This window comes from Carettochelys insculpta, chromosome 2 (genome assembly GCF_033958435.1).
Source record: "Carettochelys insculpta isolate YL-2023 chromosome 2, ASM3395843v1, whole genome shotgun sequence".
In the NCBI taxonomy this organism is placed as follows: domain Eukaryota; kingdom Metazoa; phylum Chordata; order Testudines; family Carettochelyidae; genus Carettochelys; species Carettochelys insculpta.
In genome coordinates, this window is record NC_134138.1 from 52,618,814 (window position 1) to 52,640,983 (window position 22,170).

At 47.4% G+C, this 22,170-nt stretch overlaps 1 protein-coding gene across 2 annotated transcripts in view; it reads left to right on the forward strand.

Annotated features, from left to right (window-relative positions):
- Window positions 1–22,170, forward strand: part of MMP16 (matrix metallopeptidase 16) — a 286,894-nt gene that overhangs the window by 135,918 nt on the left and 128,806 nt on the right. The window lies entirely within an intron of this gene.

Here is a 22,170-nt window from a genome sequence, read left to right on the forward strand (position 1 = left end):
AGTTCTTCCTTATTTTCCTTTGTAACATTGGTTTCCAGTTACATAAATCTATGAACTGGAAATTTTCAATAATCCAGTTTCAATATGAGTGATACAGCATATGTGCTGTGATGCATTTTGTAACCCATGCCTTCTGGTGTGGCATTCTGTCCTCTTCTAGACATGGCTAGACCATGTAAGAGGTTGATGAGTCTTCTACAACTATAGCTAAAAGAGATGTGTCTCTTAGCCCAGGCAGAAGAGGCTCATGTGTTAAGCTCTGGAGATATGAGGTTTGATAACCATTGCCAGGATCAGAAGGCGCTATGTTTTAATTGTATGCATAATAGTACTGCAATCATAGCTTTGTACTGATAGCACATTTAAAATGATGCATTCAGCTCTCAGATGGATTTTACTCCAGAGAGAAACGAGTCCGGTATGAACTGAGATGTGTGCATATCAGGAGAGTATGTGTTTAAAAGAAAATCCAGAGCAATGGCTCTCAAACATTGGAGACTACTGTGCCCTTTTGGGAGTCTGATTTACCTTGCATATCTCTAAGTTTATTTAAAATTATTTGTGTACATTTTGGCTATGTCTACACTAGCACACTACATCGAAATAGCCTATTTCAAAGTAAGGACATTGAAATAGGCTACTTCGACGCATATTGTTTACATGTCTTCCAGGGCTGGTGCCGTCGATGTTCCACGTCGAAGTAGCAACGGGGAACATCGAAAGGAGCCGCCCCGGAAGGAAATACGGAGCGTCCACACACACAAGCGCTCCCCATCGAAATAAGGGGTCAGCAAAGCCCCAAGCCGCTCCCTTAAAGGGCCCCTCCCAGACACACTTGCCCTGCACAGCACGAGATCCACAAAGCCGACAACCAGTTGCAGACCCTGTGCACGCAGCTTGGACCCCTTGGGCTAAGGGCTGCTACACGCAGTGACCATAGAGCCCCGGAGGGGCTGGACAGAGCATCTCTCAACCCCTCAGTTGATGGCTGCCATGGAGGATCCCCCTATTTCGAAGTAGTGGGACGCAGATCGTCTACACATGCCCTACTTCAACGTTGAACGTCACCCTGTTGAACGTCAAAGTAGGGCACTATTCCCATCTTCAGATGGGAATAGCGATTTCGACGTCTCACCGCCTGACGTCTATTTCAACATCGAAATAGCACACGGCGCTTGTAGACGTGACGCGTGCTATTTTGACATTGTGCCAGCTACTTCAAAGTAGCTGGCTAGTGTAGACGCGCCCAATCAGACATAAAATATGAAAATGTTAGAGCACACAATTCCTGAAACATTGCTTATAAATCACAATTATAAATAAATCAGTTGAAATATAAAAAGTGTACTTACGTTTCAGTGTGACATATATTGAACTGTATAAACAAGTCATTGCTTGAAGTTTTAGTTTGTACTGACTTTGCTCTAGTGCTTGTGGGGTAGCCTGTTGTAAAACTAGGCAAATAACTAAAGAGTCGAAGGTCCCCCCCGTAAGGCTTCTGCGTATCCCCAGAAGTATCCCTACCACTGTTTGAGAACCACTGGTTCAGAGTACTAGAAAACTCTCTTCCCAGTCCAAAGCAAGCAAGTGACTAATGTTGTACTTTGTTGATTTTGTCTTAGAGTTTGGGATTGGGTTATATAAGCAGTGATTGAATGAATATAATAGTGAGGGGAGAAGCCTGTGATACTTTGTAAAGGAGGGCTTGGGTTTTTTTAATCAAATGTTCAGTTCACATGAAGGTATTTTATGAGCTTGTCAAAATAACAGCCTCAATTTATGGCTTCAGGAAATAAACCATTGAACTTTTTGAACACGATACCATGATGTGAATCAATTAGAATAAAACCGTCATCGTTATAATAATGAATGTCAAGGTGGATTTGGTTAGAAAAAACACATCAGAGAATTATTGACCATAAAATCTCCATACTCAGAAGGGTAATCTTACTGTTCATAATTTGAACTCTATCATTAGGAGTGAGATGAAGAGGAATCTGCAAAGAGCCCTCAGCATACAGTTAATGTTTAGAAATGAAGTAACACTATGATAATCAAAAGGCAAAGATGTATCTTAAAACAATCCTGTTACATGAAAATGAAGATTGCTTTTAGAGCAGAGTTACTCACAATTAACATCATATATTCAAAGCCATTTTGCAGCTCTGTTTTGTATTCTTGAGTTTAAAACAGCTTTTGATTGTTCCGCAAGATGTATAATTCAGTTCATACATGTCTGCCTCCCATTCCCATACTCTACCCACCCTTGGTCCACAAACCTGCTCTCCATCTCCAGGGTCTACCTGCCTTCAGCCTCCAAAGCTGCCCCCCATCCCCAAGCTTTATCCCTGCCATCCTGCAAACCTGTCCCCCCATCTCCAGGATTAACCCCTCTCAGCCCCAAACCTGCCCCCACCTCCAATTCCAGGCTTAAACCGACTCAGCCACAAACCCAACCCCCATTCCCAGGATTAACCCACATCAGCTGATGAGCTTCTCCAGCTGCATTTGAGGTGGCTCTTCATGCTTCTTTCAGGGGAGCTCGTACAAATTGAACTGCAGGTGGCAGTACTGCTCAGACAGCTCCATGCTCTACTGCTGCTCCGCCATGGCCACTGCCACCTTCTACTTTCTCCTTCTCCTCAGGGCTGCACAGCTCCAGCAGGGGCAGACTTGGCCACCAGCTCTCCTGTGGACTTAGCACTTCCCCCACCTGCAGCGCAGGTGGCTGCCTGCCTTGCCACCACTGAAATAATGGAAATAAATTTAATTGGCTTAACGGCCAGATCCCTCCCACCTCCCTGCCTGCTTTTCAATCAGTTAAATTTACTCCTACTCTTTCAGGAGCCACAGGACAGGGAGCTGCAAGAGGAGTCAGCAGTGGTAGCATCTGGAGCCACAAATGACTCCTTAAAGAGACACGTGGCTCTGGAGCCTCCTCTTGTCCAGCAGCATTACCAGATTTCCACTGCTTACTGGGCTCTTTGAAGACGTTTAAGGGTAAATTACAGCTAAACAGCACAGACCACTAAGAGTCAGGACTGGTGGCTATAAACGAACCTGATGGGACCACGGGAAACAGGGCCACACCCATTATCAGTGGTCATATGACTAATTAAAGTCATGCCAGATTATTGATGTTTTGCTGGATGAGAGAGTACTGGAGTAGACAGGGGAGGGATTCAACCTTTATTTATTAATTGCTAATGTGAGCTATCCCAGTGGCTGTATCTAGATTCAGTCTGGCTGCCAGCAGCATGATACAAATTAAGGTTCACAAAATAGCAAATGGCCGCTCATTTGCATATTCACATAGCTCACTTGCATATTCATGGCAGAAAAAAAGCAGTGAAGACGTGGTTCTGTCGTCAGAATCCCCTCCATCACCAGCCCCTCGTCCCTGAAAAAGGTCAGGGATAAGGGGCTGGCAACAGAGGAGATTTTTGCCAGCAGAAGTATGTCTACACTGCTTGTTTTCTGCCACAACCATGCAAATGAGCAATGTGAATATGCAACGGAGCAGCCATTTGCAATTCCATGAACCCTCATTTGCATCATGCTGCCAGCAGCTGGACTGAATCTAGATGGAGTCTAAATCTTCAGGAAATACCATTTAAATGAAGAAACACAGAAAGAGGCTGTAGGGCTTCAACTTTTTGAAAAGTGAACATTCTAGGAAGCCTCAAAGTCTAACTGATCACCATATTTGTGGTTGGGAAGGAATTCCCCCCAGCACTGCAGGTGAAGGGACTGCAGAGATATGCTGGCCACTGCTTCCTGCAGCTCCCATTTACTGGCTACGGTGAACTGTGGCCAATGGGAGCTGTGGAGGGTGGAGTTTGTGGATGGTTAGCATAAGCACAAGGTTTTGTGGCTTGAAATCAAATTACCCTGATAGGCAGGTTACCGATCACTATTTTAAAGTATAGTTTGAGGACTTCAATAATGCAGCCAGAGGCTAGGAGTCCATTGTTAGAGTGGATGGGTGATGTTCTGTGCCTGCAGTGTGTAGGAGGTCAGTCTAGATGATCATAATGGTCCCTTTTGACCTTAAATCTATAAAACTAGTCCCTGTAAACAACCAGCTGTAATTCAGTTGTATTCATTTATTTCTTAGTACTGTTTTTGAAACTTGCAGAATACATGGAGGATATAGTACCAAATCTCATAATCACATCACCATTATGTGCAAACGTATTAATGGTTGTTGTTGGTACGAAGTTGAGGACACCTCACCTGGAACCGTTAGGCCTTCGTGAGGAACTGCTCACTAACATCAGTGAGAGCTCCACGTTCTGACCCAGAGCATTTGAGTTCATTTAGTTTACTCTGTCACTGAGCATACACTGTAAATATTAGAGAAAAAGAGTTTAGAAATACACTATTGCATAATGATAGCTTCATATGCAGAGAGAGCGATTAAGAGTTTGTAAGGAAGGAGGTGTGACTACATGTGTACCTTTGAAGTTTCTCTGACTGACAAAAGGTAGTACTTGGAAAATGCCTTGTTTTATGGTACCTGGGGTCATAAACTTCTGGACAGGCCTATAAACAGACCATCAAACACTTTCAAACCTCCTTTGAAATTACGTACATGTTCTGGGTACATACATTCTGGGACTAATTGAACAAAATAACTTGTCTGTGACTTTTTTGAGCATCTGGCCTCATGTGTCGTGTTAGATCTGACGTAATCCTTCACAGTGACAAGTACCTGCAAGTTTATACTGTGCATTGTTGTCGTAGGACTTCACAGTATTACTTCAGACTCCAGATGAATAAGACATGTCAGGACTCCAGAAAATAGAGATTTATGTAAGAAATACTAGTTATTCCCTATAGGAGAACTCCCATAAATTGTTATGCTGTTTTAGGACCTGATCTTTAAGAACTAATGGGACTGCAATGAGATTACTCCTGGGGTTAAACAGTACTAACATTAAGTACTAAATAAGGTTGTGGAATCAGACCCTTAGGGTCTGATCCTGCCGCCAATATATTGGTGGGTGTTTACTTATGGAGTAATCACATGGAAGCCAATAAACTACTCACCTGACTTAGGTTTATTTACTAGATAAGGGTAGAGTCCAAAAAAAAAGAGAATTTTCAAAACTCTTTGAAATTCTGGTCACTGTTTCAGTTTTTACAGTTAATGAATGAGCTGTTTTCCAATTAGTGGAGGCTGAATTCTAATATATCCCACCAGGGCAGGAATTGTAACATCAAGTAAGACTGAACAGAACAGTGTAACCACTGAGAATCTGATGAAGTGGGCCTTACCCATGGAAGCTCACTACCTAATAAGTGAAAATGTTAGTCTTTAATACAGACTTACTTGGGTTGTTTTTGTTTTTGTTTTTGTTTTTGTTTTTGTTTTGTGAAGCTACAGAATAACATGGCTTCCCCTCTGAGACATTTTAATGCTACCACTAAACCTCTTTGGAAATCTTAGCATTTTAAACTTTTCCTATTTTTAATATTTCTTAGAATAACATTAAAGTGTTTTTTTTTTTTTTAATTTGCCAGTGAACTTTAATGGCAAAGCTTTTTCTGTCCCATTTCACATCAACTTACCACAATGGACATTTCCTATTGGATTGTTAATTATTGTTTTATTTCAGACAGAGATATTTTTGTGTGTCATTCTGAACTTCTCTCTGTTATTCCTCAGTGCTTACTTGGGCAAACACCCTCTTAATTCACTGAGAAGTTAAAAGTCAATGGAGGTTTTGCTTGTGAAGGCAAAATTAAACTGAGTACAGATCCTTAGGATTTGACCTTCAGTGGTGTCCTTTCTCTTGTAATGATTGGAATGTATTTTATCTTTATTCCATGCAATAGCTATTGATTTCCTTGAGTTCTTTGGCTCATTTCAACCTCTAGGACTTCCAGCAGAGCTATCCCTATATCTGCAGATCCCTTTTGTTGTGTTTCTCCTGTTTAATCCATTTTCCCTCTGTCTATACAGAAACAATTCTTGTTTGCCAAGACCTTATCTAGATAGAGTTCTAAATTTGAGCTCTCTTCCTTAAATACCTTTACCCATTAAATTATCAGATATCTACATCCTCTTTCTGTATCTATTAACTTTACACAGATAATTCACAGTTGTATATATCTTCATTTCATGAACAACTTCTCCAGGTTTACTCATGTTCCTGGCTTAACTAAACAAGTCTATGGCTTTACTTTATTTCAAATTCTCAAAAGAAGAAGAACCTTTTCATTTGGCAAAACGGTAATTGTGAACCACAACTTTTTCTTAAATGCAGACCTCCTTTTTGTCTTAATTATCTGTAATGCATGTATCATTCTTACTTTACAATTTGCTTTTCCTCTCACAGCTCCTGTCTCAAATCTTGCTATGTAAACTGCCATAAGAACAAAAAAGGTGTGTGTGTTGCCACTGCCTTTACTTGGATAGTGCTGAAGCCATCATCCATGTTTTCATCTCCTTGACTATTCCAACTTCCATCTCTGTGGCCTCCCCAAGTCCCAATTCAACTTATTCCAGCATATGTAGAATGCTGTTGCCTAACTTCTCACATCTACAAAGGTAAACACATAAGCCTCATCTTCAAACAATTTCAGTTGCTCGTCATTTTAGTATCCAGTACAGAGTTGCCCTTAGCTTTCTAAGAACACTCTATGAACTTTTTGGAGACTGATTCAACATGAGCCATGCATCACATTCTCTGCTTACCTGCTGAAGACTTCTTTGTTTTCTTGGCAAAATTCCTACTTTCTGAAACAACTTTCCTTTATATTTGTGTCTTCTAGAATCTCCTGTTTCTTCCACTCTTGTTGAAAAATAAGTTTTATATTCTTGCCATGGACTCATAATTTGTTTATCCTTCTGACTTCTTTTGTTTTTTTTTATTTTAACTTTGAATGTGCGTTATTTGAATTTTCAGTTCATTTTGGGATACTGAATATGAAAGAGTCTACTGAAAATGAAGGTGCATTATATTGCATGATATCACTATGGAAATGCCACTCTGTAACATTTTCCTTTTTTTCATGACATTGCTTAGAATGACAATAGAGCTCACCATTTTTTCAGTTTAAATGTGACTCTTACTCCTCTGATGTCCTTCCTTGCTAAGCAACACATACATTAATTTTTGATATATTTAATTAAACACACACATAACTTTTTTTCCGTCTGAGTGGCGGAATGGATAGCCCATAACACCTCTGATACTTTTCTGTTATGTCCGCTGTCTCCAGCCTGCAATAGTGCATGGAAACTTTCTGTCATTCGCTGTCCAAAAGTGAGTGGGCACAGCCACAACAGAGGAGCTACGAAAAGCTCCGTGTGCCACTGCAGAACCAGTGGCTCCTCAGTGATCCCTGCCCCTGTGAGTGTGAGTGTGAGGGAGGGCTGCCAGTGGAGCACAGCAGAATCCTTGCTGTGGCTTTGTACTTTGTCACTCCGGGCAAAGTGGGGGAGGGTCAGCGCCACACTCCTGAAAGGGTCATGGCCTTGGGAGGAAGGGGCAAGGCTGGGGAAGCCAGCCCTTGGACCCCAGTGTATTTGTCTTCCACCCTGTCAGATCAAAAAGCCCAGGACTTTGGCTGCTTTTGAATTGCCCAGCCCCAGGGTAGTTGCCCCTTTTGGCCTTCCACCCTCTTCAGTAGGCTTGGGGGTGTGAGAGTATAAGGCAGAGAGAAGACCCCATGAGGACTGTGAGAAGGACCCCCGCAACTACGTGAGAAGCCATGCTGCTGCTGAACGCTTCCTGCCATCTTGATTATCCAAACTCATCTAGATAAAATCTGTGTTCCCCATGTTATTTTGATAACTGAGAGTGTAATATATTTGCAAAAGTTTCAAGAGTCCATTAGGCTTAAGGTGCCACTGTACTGGACATGGGATAAGAATCTGAATATCATATAATTGTAGTAAATTCAAATATGCTGATTTAGCAAAATTTACAGCATGTTGGTTGTGTGTTTGCCTCTTTTGTATTACAGCAGTGTTAGTAAGGGTCCACTGATTTTTGTGTTAGCACTTTTAATCTGATAATAAGGGGGCCAAATACACAATATGGCTACGTCTACACGAGCCCCAAACTTCGAAATGGCCACGCAAATGGGCATTTCCAAATTTACTAATGAAGCGCTGAAATGCATATTCAGCGCTTCATTAGCATGCAGGCGGCCGCGGCACTTCGAAATTGACACGCCTCGCCGCCGCGCGTCTCGTCCCCACGGGGCTCCTTTTCGAAAGGACCCCGCCTACTTCGAAGTCCCCCTTATTCCCATGAGCTGAATCACTGTTGTTGAGAAACAGGAAAATCACAAACAGTATCACTGATTTGGGTTTTGATTCTGTAACTGTGAATCAAGATCACACTTTAATTAAACAGGTTTTTAGGTTACAGAGAGTTACCACAGTGAAACTAGAAACAAGCCTAAACTACAATTTAACATGAACCACTGAGAGTTTATGAAATAACTTGATAGAGGGTGTTTCTGGAGAAAAAGTGGTATAAAATGAAATCTGTATTTGACCAGTGGCCATCCATTCATTTCAGTAAGACTTGCAGTGAGAGAAGAGAAACAGAAAAAGGCTCAGCTTAGCTTAGGTTGATGCCAGAACCAATCAGAAGATTAGGTTTATCCATATTTAGCTTATGTTTAGATTTCACTTTGGGCTAGCTTTTTCATATCAAGTTTGGAGCTACAATTGGTTGATCACTTATGCTGGATTGTTGAGTGGACTTTTTTGCACATTCGGACAAATGCCCCATACTGTGATCCTTCTGTAATTTTCATATATTCATAACAGAGTTTACCAACCTGTGCTCATAGAGGGGATCTGTGATTATGGGGTGCTGTGGGTGGTGTCATGGGAAATCAAGTGAAAGGATAACCTTGTTGGGGAAAAATAAATTAATTTAAAATGATTTTTAAAAATGGACGCACCATTTCAGTCCTTTGTAATTGAAGTTTGTGATAGCGCTTAGAACTCTGGCTAGTGAATCAGTGACGCTAGTACAGCAGGCAACTGGAGACCTTGCTAATAAATTATTAATTCTGTATACTGAATTTATCCTCAGTAAAGCAGTACAAACCCCACTGAAAGAATCCATAGCCATAGATCAGAGTCAGCAATCCCCAGCATGGATACCAAGAGTGGCATGCAAGCCGATTTTCATCAGCATGTGAGGTGGGGGCTCAACCCTGCTTCTTCTCCCCATGTAGGTGGGAACTTGCTCAAAGCCAGGCTGCCTGTGGATTAACAAAAGATTATCATATGCTACCAACCACCACTTAAACAGTAAAGCTCTGTATCTTTATTTATTTATTAATGAATCTGTTGTAAGTAGGACTATTAGTGATTTTGAAAAGTATCATCAGCACTTGGACCGTACATAGAGGTCAAAAGGTCAAATGTCGGCACTCTGCCTCAGAAGATTTGCTGACCCCTGGCATAGATCATGAGACAACATGTTACTAAGTGGTAACAGCTGCTGTGATAGCTTCCCATGCACCATTATGGGCATTGTTCAGTCTTTCTTGGGACCCCCTTCTGTGTCAAATTGGTTCAGGATGAATGATCATTTAACATAACTAAATCTCAGTGGCAATTGGCTTACGGACAGTAGGGAGCTATTTTAATGATAGTGAGGAAGAAGAAGAAAATACAGAAGTTTGATGGCAAACATGAAATCTGGCTGTATGCTGATTGATTCCAAATCACCTGATGGGATATGTCCTGAAGAACTAATTAAGAGCTTACAATGCCCCCCAGAATTATTGCAACAATTAGAAAACAAATATCTGTCATTGAAAGATGAAGATGTTCCTTTTTTTTTTTGTTTTTGGAAGGGGAAGGGTGCTGTGAGTGGGAGAGAAAACCCGAGGCCTTTATAAAATCAACACGATTCAATTACTCAGAGCAGCAATGTCAACATGAAAGCCCTTTAGACATGATATTTGATATATGTAGAAATCACACAGCATTGATATGTACATTCCACTGAAGAAAAGCTAACTCTTTTATGAGAAGAAGACATAGATTCAGAAGTTCTAGTGCCTGGAGCAGGTACCAAATTAAAAATAGTTTTTCTGACAAAAAAAGAACAACAAAAATAAAACGCTGACTTCTGCCTTTTTAGATATATTGGAGACAAGGTGGATGAGGTAATACCTGTTTGGACCACCTTTTGCTGGTGTGAGACAAGTTTTCGAGCTACACAGAGCTCATTTTCACATCTGAGAGTACCAGTTAGAGTGTCACAACCAAGTACAGGGTGGAACAAATTGTTTAGCATAAATAACTCATATTGGCCGTGTCTACACTAGCCCAAAACTTCAAAATGGCCATGCAAATTTCCATTTCGAAGTTTACTAATGAAGCGCTGAAATACATATTCAGCACCTCATTAGCATGCCGGCAGCCACGGCACTTCGAAATTGCCACGGTTCACCGCTGCACGGCTCGTCCAGATGGGGCTTCTTTTCGTAAGGATCCCACCATCTTCGAAATCCCCTTATTCCTATCTGCTGGTAGGAATAAAGGGACTTCAAATTTGCTGGGGTCCTTTCAAAAAGGAGTCCTGTCTGGTCGAGCCGCGTGGTGGTGAGCCGTGGCAATTTCGAAGTGCTGTGGCCGCCGGCATTCTAATGAGGTGCTGAATATGTATTTCAGTGCTTCATTAGTAAACTTCGAAATGGCCATTTGCATGGCTATTTCGAAGTTTTTGGCTAGTGTAGACGTAGCCATAATGTTTAGTGTCTAGCAAAGCTATGAGTTTAAGCCATCATGCTAATCTTTTGAAGGTAATGTACCAGTTTTTGGGGATGGGGACTGAGAGGTCAGATACGAAATGACATCCATGAAATGTATTTGCCTATGAGTGTTCTTTATCATTTTTATCATTTGAGGGCATAGTGATTCTCTTCTTTCATCATATAGTTTTTTTTTTTTTTGTTTGGATCTAGGAGGCAGGAGGCACTAAACCCGAGCCCTTTCTTGGGTGAGAATGACTAACGTCAGGCAACGTTCACTATATAGTGTGCGCGACCTGAAAAATGAAGTCGGGCATAGAGCACGCAGTGGATGCACAGGAAAGGCAATTGAATATATGACATTTGCATTCCACCATGAATGGTAGAGGAGGAAGTGTTTCTGAACAGCTGGACCCAAAGGAGCCTGACTAGCTCTTGACTAGGTATGAGAAGACGGGGAGATCAGGAGGTGGACCAGGGATAGCAAGGGTTGGTGTGTTGCAGTGTGGATCCCCGCTGACCCTGGCAGCAGACCACTGCTGCTAACAGGGCCCTGGGCCAGGTTGCAGTGAAGTGGGTGGGCCTGCACCCCTCCTGCCACTTCTAACCTGTGGCTGGCAGTCTCCCCCCTCTCACCAGTATAGGTGTATGCCTGGGTTGCCTGGTGGTCTCCGCTTCAGGAGGGCCTGGGCTTGTTGACTGTTTGCTGCCTCACCTTGCACCAAGGCCTGGGCTTATTGACTCTATAGTGACTGCTGTTTGCCACCCTGCTTTGCAGCTTTACATCAGGGCTGGGCTTATTGGTTGGTGTTTGCTGCCTCGCCTTGCACCAGAGCCTGGGCATATTCATTTTGTATTAACTCTGCTTATTTGCCACTCTGCCATGCACCAGGGCCTGGGTGTATACTCTGCATCATGCTACTGATTTGCTGCCCCACCCTGTACCAGGGCCTGGGCTTCTGGGCTTTCTACTGACCCTGCTTGGTTCCTGACCCACCTTGTACCAGGGCCTGGGCTTAGTGACTATTTGTTGGTTGTCCTATCTTGTACCAGGGCTTGGGTTTATTTACTGTTTTTCACCATGCCCTGAGCTAGGGCCCAAGCACTTTGACTTTGAAGTAGGGCTAACTGTGTTGCCTGCCCCCGAGCTGGGCTTGGGCCCCAGAGAGGCCTGCACACAGTGCTGAGCCCCAGGACCTGAACCATGTAGTGAGCAAGAGTGGTTGCTCACTGAGCCAAGTAGCCAACAGCAACTCAGCTCTGGAGCTTCACAGTGTGCCCATGCCAAATAAAGTATGGCACCAAGTAAGAGTAGATTTGTGCCCTTTGCCCAAAAATGCAAAGGGCTACGTGTGTATTTGTGTCCTAACAGATTTTTTTCTCTAAAGCCATGTCTACACGTGCATGCTACTTCGAAGTAGCGGCACTAACTTCGAAATAGCGCCTCTCATGGCTACACGTGTAGGGCGCTATTTCGATGTTAACATCGACGTTAAGCGGCGAGACGTTGAAGCCGCTAACCCTATGAGGGGATAGGAATAGCGCCCTCCTTCGACGTTCAACGTCGAAGTAGGGACCGTGTAGTCGTTGCGCGTCCCGCAACATCGAAATTGTGGGGTCCTCCATGGCGGCCATCAGCTGAGGTGTTGAGAGACGCTCTCTACAGCCCCTCAGCTCAATGGTGGCCACGTGGAGTGGCCCCTTAAAGGTCCCCGCCCCCTCCCTTTCTGTGCAGGAAGCTGAGAGAGCGTGCAGGCAGCAGCAATAACACGCGGCCAGCCTGCACACTCTTCAGCAGCCCCAAGAACGCCCCAGCGCACCGATGGCCGCCCAGCAGCCCCCCCAGCGCCCCCAGGGGACCCCCCCCCCAAGGGGAGCCAGGGCAGCCAGGCTGGCAGCCAGGCCGGCGAGCGGCAGTGGGGCCCCTCCTGGATGGAGGCCGAGCTTCGGGACCTGCTGGGGGTCTGGAGCGAGGAGGAGGTGCTCCAGGTAATGGGGAGCAAGAGGCAGAACGCAGATGCATTCGCTCGGCTGACCGAGGGCCTAGCCACCCGGGGTCACCTTGCCCGCACTCCGGACCATGTCCGGAGTAAAGTCAAAGAGCTGCGGCAGGGTTACGCCTGGGCCCGGGATGCGGCCTGCCGATCTGGGGCCGCCCCCGTCACTTGCCCCTTTTACAGGGAGCTCAGGGACATCCTGGGCCCCCGGCACACCTCCTCCCCTCCGGCCACTCTTGACACCTCGGCTGAGGAGCCCCAGCAGGCCCCGGAGCCGGAGTCCGCCCCGGAGGTAAGCCCCACACTCCGGGGGCCCCCCCTGGAGCCCACCCCCGGGGCATCGCAGCAGGAGGAGGAGGAGGGGGACTCCTCCTCCGCTGAGACGGGGCTGCACATCCTCCTCCCATCCCGGAGCAGCAGCCGGGCATCCGCCCTCCGGGTGTCCCCAGACCGTGGGAGTGGACCTACAGGTATGTACCCCCCTGGTGTACACCCCCGGGGTTGAGGGGCGGGGGTAATAGATATGTGGCCAGGGCCCTCCACATGCCCAGATGGCCATGGCCCCAAGGACAGCAGTGCCATGTCCCTCACAGGAGTGCATCAGCCTCTGCCCCCCGCCCCCCGCACGACAGTGCCATGCCCCATCCCCAGGGCAGGGGGAGCGGAACCTCTAGGGTCCCCCGGGAGGAGGGGGTGGGACACCCCGCAGCAGCAGCAGCAGCAGCAGCATGTGATGGAGTTGGGGGAGTGCAAATGCGAGACTCAGGCTAGATATGAGCAACAAGCTGAATAGCTCCCAAGGGCAAAGGATGATCCTGGGGCTACAACTGGCAGGTGACACCTCTGCCCTGAACAAAGAGGAGGGAGGAGCCGAGCTGGCTTTGAATCGGGGGGGGGGGGGGGGGGGGGCTGCAGGTAGAGGCTAGGGGAAGGGACAGCTGGAAGGCAGCCAGCCTGAGGAGGGGGAAAGCTACACCCCAGAGGGGCACCCCTTGGGGTCTTCTCCCCAGGATGGGTTGGAAGGACTGTCTCTGACTGCTGTACTGTCACTCCTGGGAGAAACTGGGCATCTGTGGCCTAAGAAACCTCTTCTGTCAGACCCTGCTGAGTGAAGTGAGAGTCACTCCTGCTGGCGGATGGGGTGCAGTGCAGGGGGACCCATGAACCCCATCACAGCAGCATCTCCCGGGGACGGGGATGGGGAACCTGCAGCACAGGGGTGGGGGGACAAAGGCCACGGCTCGGGGCCCACACTAACGCCTGTCTCCACTCTCCTTCCCCCCTTCCTGTGTTCCGCAGCTGCACCATCGGAAGGACTGGAGAGCGCCGGCGAGGCTTCAGTTGTCCCGGAAACCCCGCTGGGGCCATCGCTTCAGGCAAGCCCCTCGGCGGAGGACCGACCGGCCCCATGGCGGGCAAGACGGCGGACCCAGCAACACCACATGCCGGCGACGGACCCCCAGCTGCTGGCCATCCATCGTCAGCAGGTGGAGGTCGTGGAGCAGCGTCTGCGGGTGGAGCAACGCCGCCTCCACCTCCAGGAGCAGGCACTGGCCTGGCGGCAAGAGGCATGGGGGCCTACATGGAGACCTTCAACCGCCTCGTGGACTACCTGGCCCCCCATGCTGCGCTGGCCGCCGCTGCGCCCGCCCTGAGTGCTCCACCCGCCACGCCACCTGCTGCTCCGCTCGTCGCCCCGCCACCCGCCACCGAGGGCCGGACCGCCGAGGGACACCTGGGGCCAGCTGAGACTTGCCGGACATATCTTCCGGTCCGCCCGGCCCCCAGCCAGCCCAGGACAGGGCTGCGGCCGAGGCAGGGCTCTCGGCCGCCCAACCCCAGTGCGGGACTATAGGGGCGTGGGGCCCAGGACGTGGTCCCCCCCCTTGTATATAGTTTTGGGACTTATTTATTTGTGCCCCCTGTTTGCCCCATCCCCCCCTCATGTAAATAGTTCTCCTCTTCCGTGTAATCCCTGGTTTTCTGTTTTTTGTACATATAATATATGCAAACTTTTTTATTATTCACTTATATAATAGTTTAGTTAGAAGGTCTTATATATAGTTTGTTGTTATTAGTTAAAAAAACAGTTCAAAGAAAACCAGTTTCATTTCACCAACAATTGCGTGCTTTTATTTGTCCAGGAAAAGTGTGGGGGGGTGTGCTGTTGGGTGCTCCGTGGTGTGGGCGTAGGGGCAGGGAGTGTTGTGGAGGAAGGGAGGGGGAGACAGTGGGGGGCCTGGCAGAGTTCACCCCGCGGCCTCATTGAAGTGGGCCCACAGGGCCTCCCGGACCCGGGTCCCTTCGGGGTCCAGCTGGCGACTGGGGGCAGCGGGTGGCTGGACATCGGCCCTGCCAGCCTCCACAGCCCAGCCCTGAAAAAAGGCCTCCCCCTTTCTCTCCACCAGATTGTGTAGGGCGCAGCAGGCACCCACAATCTGGGGGATGTTGTTGGGGCCCGCATCCAAGCGGGTCAGGAGACATCTCCAGCGCCCTTTGAGGTGGCCAAATGAGCGCTCCACCACCTGGCGCGCGTGGTTCAGGCACTGGTTGAAGCGCTCCTGGCTGGCAGAGAGATGTCCCGTTTACGGGTGCATGAGCCAGGGCCGGAGGGGGTATGCCGCATCTGCGATGACGCAGAGGGGCATGGTGGTGTCCCCCACAGGGATCTCCCGCTGGGGGATGTAGGTCCCCGCCTGCAGCCGGTGGCACAGGCCTGAGTTCCGGAAAACCCGGGCGTCGTGGGTGCTGCAAGGCCAGCCCACATAAACGTCCTGGAAACGACCCCGGCTGTCCACCAAGGCCTGGAGAACCACTGAGTGGTAGCCCTTGCAGTTTACGTAGCGCCCTCCACTGTGTTGCGGGGTGCGGATGGGGATGTGAGTCCCATCCAGAGCCCCAAAGCAATTGGGGAAGCCCAGCGTGGCAAAGGCCGCGATGGTGGCATCTGGGTCCCCCAGCCTCACGAGCCTGTGGAGGAGCATGGCGTTCATGGCACACATGACCTGCAGGGGAAGCACATGGGAGAGCACCAATCAGGAGTGAGCAGGGTGTGCGTGGCCCTGCCCTGCCCGGGCCCCCCTCCCCTCCCCTCCCCTGCTCTGCCCTGCCCTGCCCAGGCCCCCCTCCCCTGCCCTGCCCTGCCCTGCCCGGGCCCCACTCCCCTTCCCTCCTCTCCCCTGCCCTGCCCTGCCCTGCCCTGCCAGGGCCCCCCTGCCCGCCCCCCCCGTGGGAGCTCTTACCTCCATGAGGACAACCCCGATGGTGGCCTTGCCGACGCCAAACTGCTGTCCCACGGATCGGTAGCTGTCTGGAGTGGCTAGCTTCCAGACAGCGATGCCTACCCGTTTCTCCACTGGGAGGGCGCGCCGCATGAAGGTGTCCTGGTGCCTCAGTGCAGGGGTGAGCCACTGGCACAGCTCCATAAATGTCTGCTGGCTCATCCTAAAGTTCCTGAGCCAGCGGTCGTTGTCCCACTCCTCAAGCACCAGCCGCTCCCACCAGTCGGTGCTGGTGGGGTAACTCCTCAGGCGGCGGCATGTGAGGCGGGGGGGGCGTCGGGGTGCTGCACGGTTGGGAGTTGAGTCCTGCTCCCCTGCAGGCTGCTTCTCCTCCGGTGTGGCAAGGAGGTGCTCAGCTGCCTCCCGCATGGCATGGATCAGGGCATGCCCTGCTCCTGCCGGGAGGGCTGGGTGGACCTCTGGCTGCTGCTGCTGCTGCTGCTGCTGGGGGTCCATGACTGCGTTGCCCGATATCTGCGTGCCTATGGCTCTTGAGACCGCGTGCTGTGCAGGCTGAGTGTGTCTGGGAGGGGCCCTTTAAGGGAGCGGCTAGCTGTTGCCCCGGAAGCGCTAGTCCGCCCTGTGATCCTGTCTGCAGCTGTGCCTGGCACCCCTATTTCGATGTGTGCTATTTTGGCGTGTAGACGTTCCCTCGCTGCACCTATTTTGATGTTGTGCTGCGCAACGTCGACGTTGAACATCGACATTGCCAGCCGTGGAGGATGTGTAGACGTTATTCATCGAAATAGCCTATGTCGATGTCTCCACATTGAAATAGGCTACTTCAAAGTAGGCTTCACGTGTAGACGTAGCTTAAGTGGCTAGAGGCAAAGTCTCTGTGGAATAAGAATGTCGAAGAGGTGGCACTTTACGAGCTGATTTGCAGATTTGGTTGCACCAAAATACAAATTAATGATCAGGGACATGAGTTCCATAACAAAGTTTCAGAAAATGTACATCTTTTAAAAAGAAGAAACAGGAGGATCACCAGAGCTTACCACCCACAGGAAATGGCTTTGTAGGGCATGCAAACTGGACAATTCAGGGTGCTATGCTAACAGTGTTAGAATCTAAAAAAGAGGAATCACCAAAGGTGCTACAGGGAGTCCCGTTTGCATTCCAAACATCATGGCATACGTCAACAGGCGTTACACCTTATGAACCTATGTATGCCAAGAAGCCTTTGCTGCCCATACGTTGTCTAGACAATGATGACCGTAAAAATTTAAATGGAGTGTATTTTAGATGCCAGTGATGCCCAAGATGACTTGACCCTATCAAGCAGATACAAAAAATTGTGGAGGAGGGGGCTGCAAAGAACATTTTTAAGGTAAACACAAGACAGAAAAAGGATTATGAAGAACACCATAAGCATCAAAAAACCTTTAAAATTGGTCAAAAAGTGCTCTTCTACAATGTGTGAAGAGCCAAGAAGTGGGATAAAGCCCAGCCACCCTGTCTGTGCCCTTATACAGTCATGGGAAAAAAAAAAACCTGAAAAGTTTTGTAATGAAAATGGAAAAGCAAATAAAAAGGCAATACTCTGCAGAGAAACATTGTGTCTCGAATCTAAAAGCGTTTTATGAGTGCAAAATCCATCCCAAGATGAAAGAGCCTCCAAACTCACCACAAACGTCAAACCCTGCAAACAATGACGCATCGTGCAGTGGGAGCCATGATGACATGCTTACTCCTACTTGTGAAAAAAGATTGCATTGTGCAGACACTGATGTCAGAATTATGGGCAAGAGTCATGCTGACAAGCCCTTCATTCCTACCTCAGCTACATGGCAAACTGCAGCCCCTGTCCAGCACCACTAAAAAGCTGTAAATTCCAATTCCCCAACCAAACAAAGAGCTATGGAAGAAATCAGCAAAACTGAGCCCACTATATAATCTAGACAAGATTATTGGTGACGGCAATATTATTGGTGACAGCAATTGCCTCTTCAGGGCTATCAACAAAGCGACTGCATTGTCTGAAAATTATTACATTGTAGTCAGGGCTGCTGCTGTGAAAGTGATGAATTCTTCTGATTTGCATACTGCATATCATTGCATATTCATTCATATACACATTCATATCTGCATATTGAATATCAAGAAGCTTTTGAAGCCTTGGTCAGTCTTCCTGTGAAGAAGTACTTGCTCCAAAGCCAAATGTAGAAAGACAAAGTCTGAGGTGCAGATATTGAGCTCATTGATCTTGCAACGGTTCTTCAGACTCTCCTTGCTATCTACTACCAGCCATCAAGAGCATTGAGGAAGAACTGGTATTTTTACAGACCAGCAAAGGAGAACACTGACAGATTTGAGACAACTGTGCATGTAGAAAAGGAGCCTTGCATTTATTTATCCAATTCTGGGACTCATTTTGACCAGGTGCTGGGTTTTAGCAGTATTTAATCCCCTCTTTTTTCCTGAATTTTTCCTATGAAATAAATTAAAATCGTGACGTGTGTGAACAGTCATTTCTTTGTGTTTTATATTTTTCTTTGTAACTTCAGTGATTCTCACAAAACAGGCATGACGAACTGTATAGTAAAAGCTATTCAGGCATGGCTGGCTGTGTAGTGGTTTGTGCCCAGATATACTGCACAATATAGTTCAGGTGCCTTCATTCACGAGGCACTGTATGATGCAGCTTACTTGCAATGCTCCATGACTGGCATGGGGGCATTTGCTAACTGGATGTAGTACATCACGGGTGTGTCGTCTACACTGGCTCGCTGCTTCGAAGGGAGCATGGTAAGCATGGTGTTGGGAGATTATTAATGAAGTGCTGAGGTGCATACGCAGCACTTCATTAAGCTAATTCTCCCTTGCGGCAATTTTGAAGTGTTAAACTTCGAAGTGTCGGCTCGTGTGTGGCTGCGGCTAACCTGCCAGTAGTTCGAAGTGCGCAGGCTTGCTTTCTGCTGGCAGCAGCCTCTGCCAGCAGGGTGATCTCGTGTGAATATGCAAATTAGCGGTGTGAATATGCAAATATTGACTTATTTGCATTTTGAATGCCCTGCTTTGCATCAAGCTGCCAGCACTTTGGCTCAGTGTCGATGCAGCCTATGGGTTTCAGTACTGAGTGGTCGGTGACAGCTATGGGTGTGTGATTGGAGGTTCCTTCCCTGTATTGAAGCAGGTTCTCTTGGAGTATTTGGATGCTTTGTTCAATGATGGGATTAGGTGAATGGTGATTAGTTGGCAATTATGTGTTGATCAAAAATTATGGGAGCTGCATATTTTCTCATTCTGTCCTCTTGTGGAACCTCTTTCATCAACAAGATAGCCTCTTCCGTCGCATGGAATTCTCACTGTCCTTCCTGTTTCAAAGCTTCATAATTACTTTGAGTGGTTTACAAAATGTTGCCAGATCAAGGTTAGGATTAGAAGTTTCATAACTCTGTCCTCAGAACACTTCGTATCTTGGAAGGAGATGGCCAGATCTGAATCCCAGAAAAAACCCTTCTTTAAGAAGCATCCCCAGCGCACTATGGTGACATACAGCATTACTGTTCCCCTAATGGGTTATGTCTAACCTACTGTTTGTTTCTGCATCAGTAGTTTAAATGAATTGTGTCTAATCTCCTTTGAACCTCTCTAGCTACGTCTACACGTGAATGCTACATCGAAATAGCTTATTTCGATGTCGCAATGAATAACGTCTACACGTCCTCCAGGGCTGGCAATGTCGACATTCAGCTTCGACGTTGGGCAGCACCACATCAAAATAGGCGCTGCGAGGGAACATTTACACTCCAAAGTAGCACACATCAAAATAAGGGTGCCAGGAACAGCTGCAGACAGGGTCACAGGGCGGACTCAACAGCCAGCCGCTCCCTTAAAGGGCCCCTCCCAGACACAGTTGCACTAAACAACACAAGATCCACAGAGCCGACAACTGGTTACAGACCCTGTGCATGCAGCATGGATCCCCAGCTGCCGCAGCAGCGGCCAGAAGGCCTGGGCTAAGGGCTGCTGCACACGGTGACCATAGAGCCCCACAGGGGCTGGAGAGAGAACGTCTCTCAACCCCTCAGCTGATGGCCGCCATGGCGGACCCCGCTATTTCGATTTTGCGGGATGCGGATCGTCTACATGTGCCCTACTTCGACGTTCAGCTTCAAAGTAGGGCGCTATTCCCATCCCCTCGTGGGGTTAGCGACTTCGACGTCTCTCCACCTAACGTCGATTTCAACTTCGAAATAGCGCCCAACACGTGTAGCCGTGACGGGCGCTATTTCGAAGTTGGCGCCGCTACTTCGAAGTAGCATGCACGTGTAGACGCAGCCTCTATGTGTAGTTGTCAACAGTGTCTCTCTTCTAGCCAGGGCAGGTGATCAGTGGCTCTATGATGTACATAGTTATATGGGTTGAACCTCTCTAACCTGGAACTCTCTTGTCCCACAAACTCCGTAATCCAGTATGATATTAGTCAGCTGGATGACCACGTATCATGGGTGTGGCCAAGCTTCCCGTGGTCCCATCAAGTTTGTTTACAGCAACCAGTCCTGGCTCTTAGTGTTCTCTTGTGTTATTTAGCTATAATTTACCCCTAATGTCTTCAAAGAGCTCAGTAAGCAGTGGAGATGTTGGTAATGTGCTAGAAAATATTGACCTCCCATCGTCCAGCACCAGTCAGGTCTCAAGGATGCTGGACTAGAGGAGTTCAACCTGTGCTTCAGGTATTATAGGCTAGTATCAAGGCCTTTTCACTTCTTAATTTGGTATTTCCCCCACATGTTTAAGTGATGTTTTATTGCAGTAACACTTAGACGCTTGCAGAATGCACTGTTATGCTAATGCAGTGTACTAATATAATGGGTGTGTTGCTTCCAAAAGGACAATAGTTCTTCCTTTCAATTACTATTGTTGCCAGTATAATGCAGACAATTTTTCCATGCCCCCTTGCATTGCATAATTTAATCCAGATTCTCAATGGGACTATTCTGAGTCTACACCAGTGTAAATGAGATGAAGATCTGCCCTTGGCAATCAGTCAGGAGCACATTTATTAGTGTTACATTCACTATAATATTAACAGAGAGGAAGCCGTGTCAAAACAAAAAGCAGTCAAGTAGCACTTTAAAGACTAGCAAAATAGTTTATTAGGTGAGCTTTCGTGGGACAGACCCACTTCTTCAGACCGTAGCCAGACCAGAACAGACTCCACATTTAAGGCACAGAGAACCAAAAACAGTAAGCAAGGAGGACAAATCAGAAAAAGATAATCAAGGTGAGCAAATCAGAGAGTGGAGGGTGGGGGGGAAGGTCAAGAATTAGATTGAGCCAAGTATGCAGACGAGCCCCTATAGTGGCTCAGAAAGTTCCTATCACAATTTAAACCATGTGTTAATGTACCGAATTTGAATAGAAAAGCCAGCTCGGCTGCTTCCTTTTCCAGAACGGTGCGATAATTCTTCTTCAGTAACACCCATACCTTTAGGTCATTGACAGAATGCCCCATTCCATTAAAATGTTGACTAACTGGTTTGTGGATCTCGAGTGTTTTGATGTCTGTTTTGGGCCCATTGACCCTTTGTCTAAGGGAGTTAGAAGTCTGTCCAATATACAAAGCATCTGGGCATTGTTGGCACATGATGGCATATATGATGTTAGTAGAGGAGCATGAGAAAGTGCCCGTGATTCTGTGAGTAACCTGGTTAGGTCCAGTGATGGTATTTCCAGAGAAGATATGTGGACAAAGCTGGCAGTGGGCTTTGTTGCAGGCAAAGGTTCCAGGACTGGTGTTCCTGGGGTATAGACTGTGGCTGTTAGTGAAGATCCTCATGAGGTTGAGAGGTTGTCTGTAGGAGAGAACATGCGTGTCACGCAGGGCCTTCTGGAGTGTAGCATCCTGATTAAGGATAGGTTGTAGGTCTTTAATAATTCGTTGCAGTGGTCTGAGTTGGGGGCTGTAGGTGATGACCAGTGGTGTTCTGTTCTTGGCTTTTTTGGGCCAATCTTGGAGTAGCTGGTCTCTGGGTATTTGTCTGGCCCTGTCGATTTGTTTTTTCACGTCTCCTGGTGGGTAATTCAGGTTTATGAGTATTTGGTAAAGTTCTTATAGTTTTTGGTCTCTGTCAGTTGGATCAGAGCAAATGCGATTGTACCTAAGAGCTTGACTGTAAACAATGGATCTAGTCACATGTGCAGGA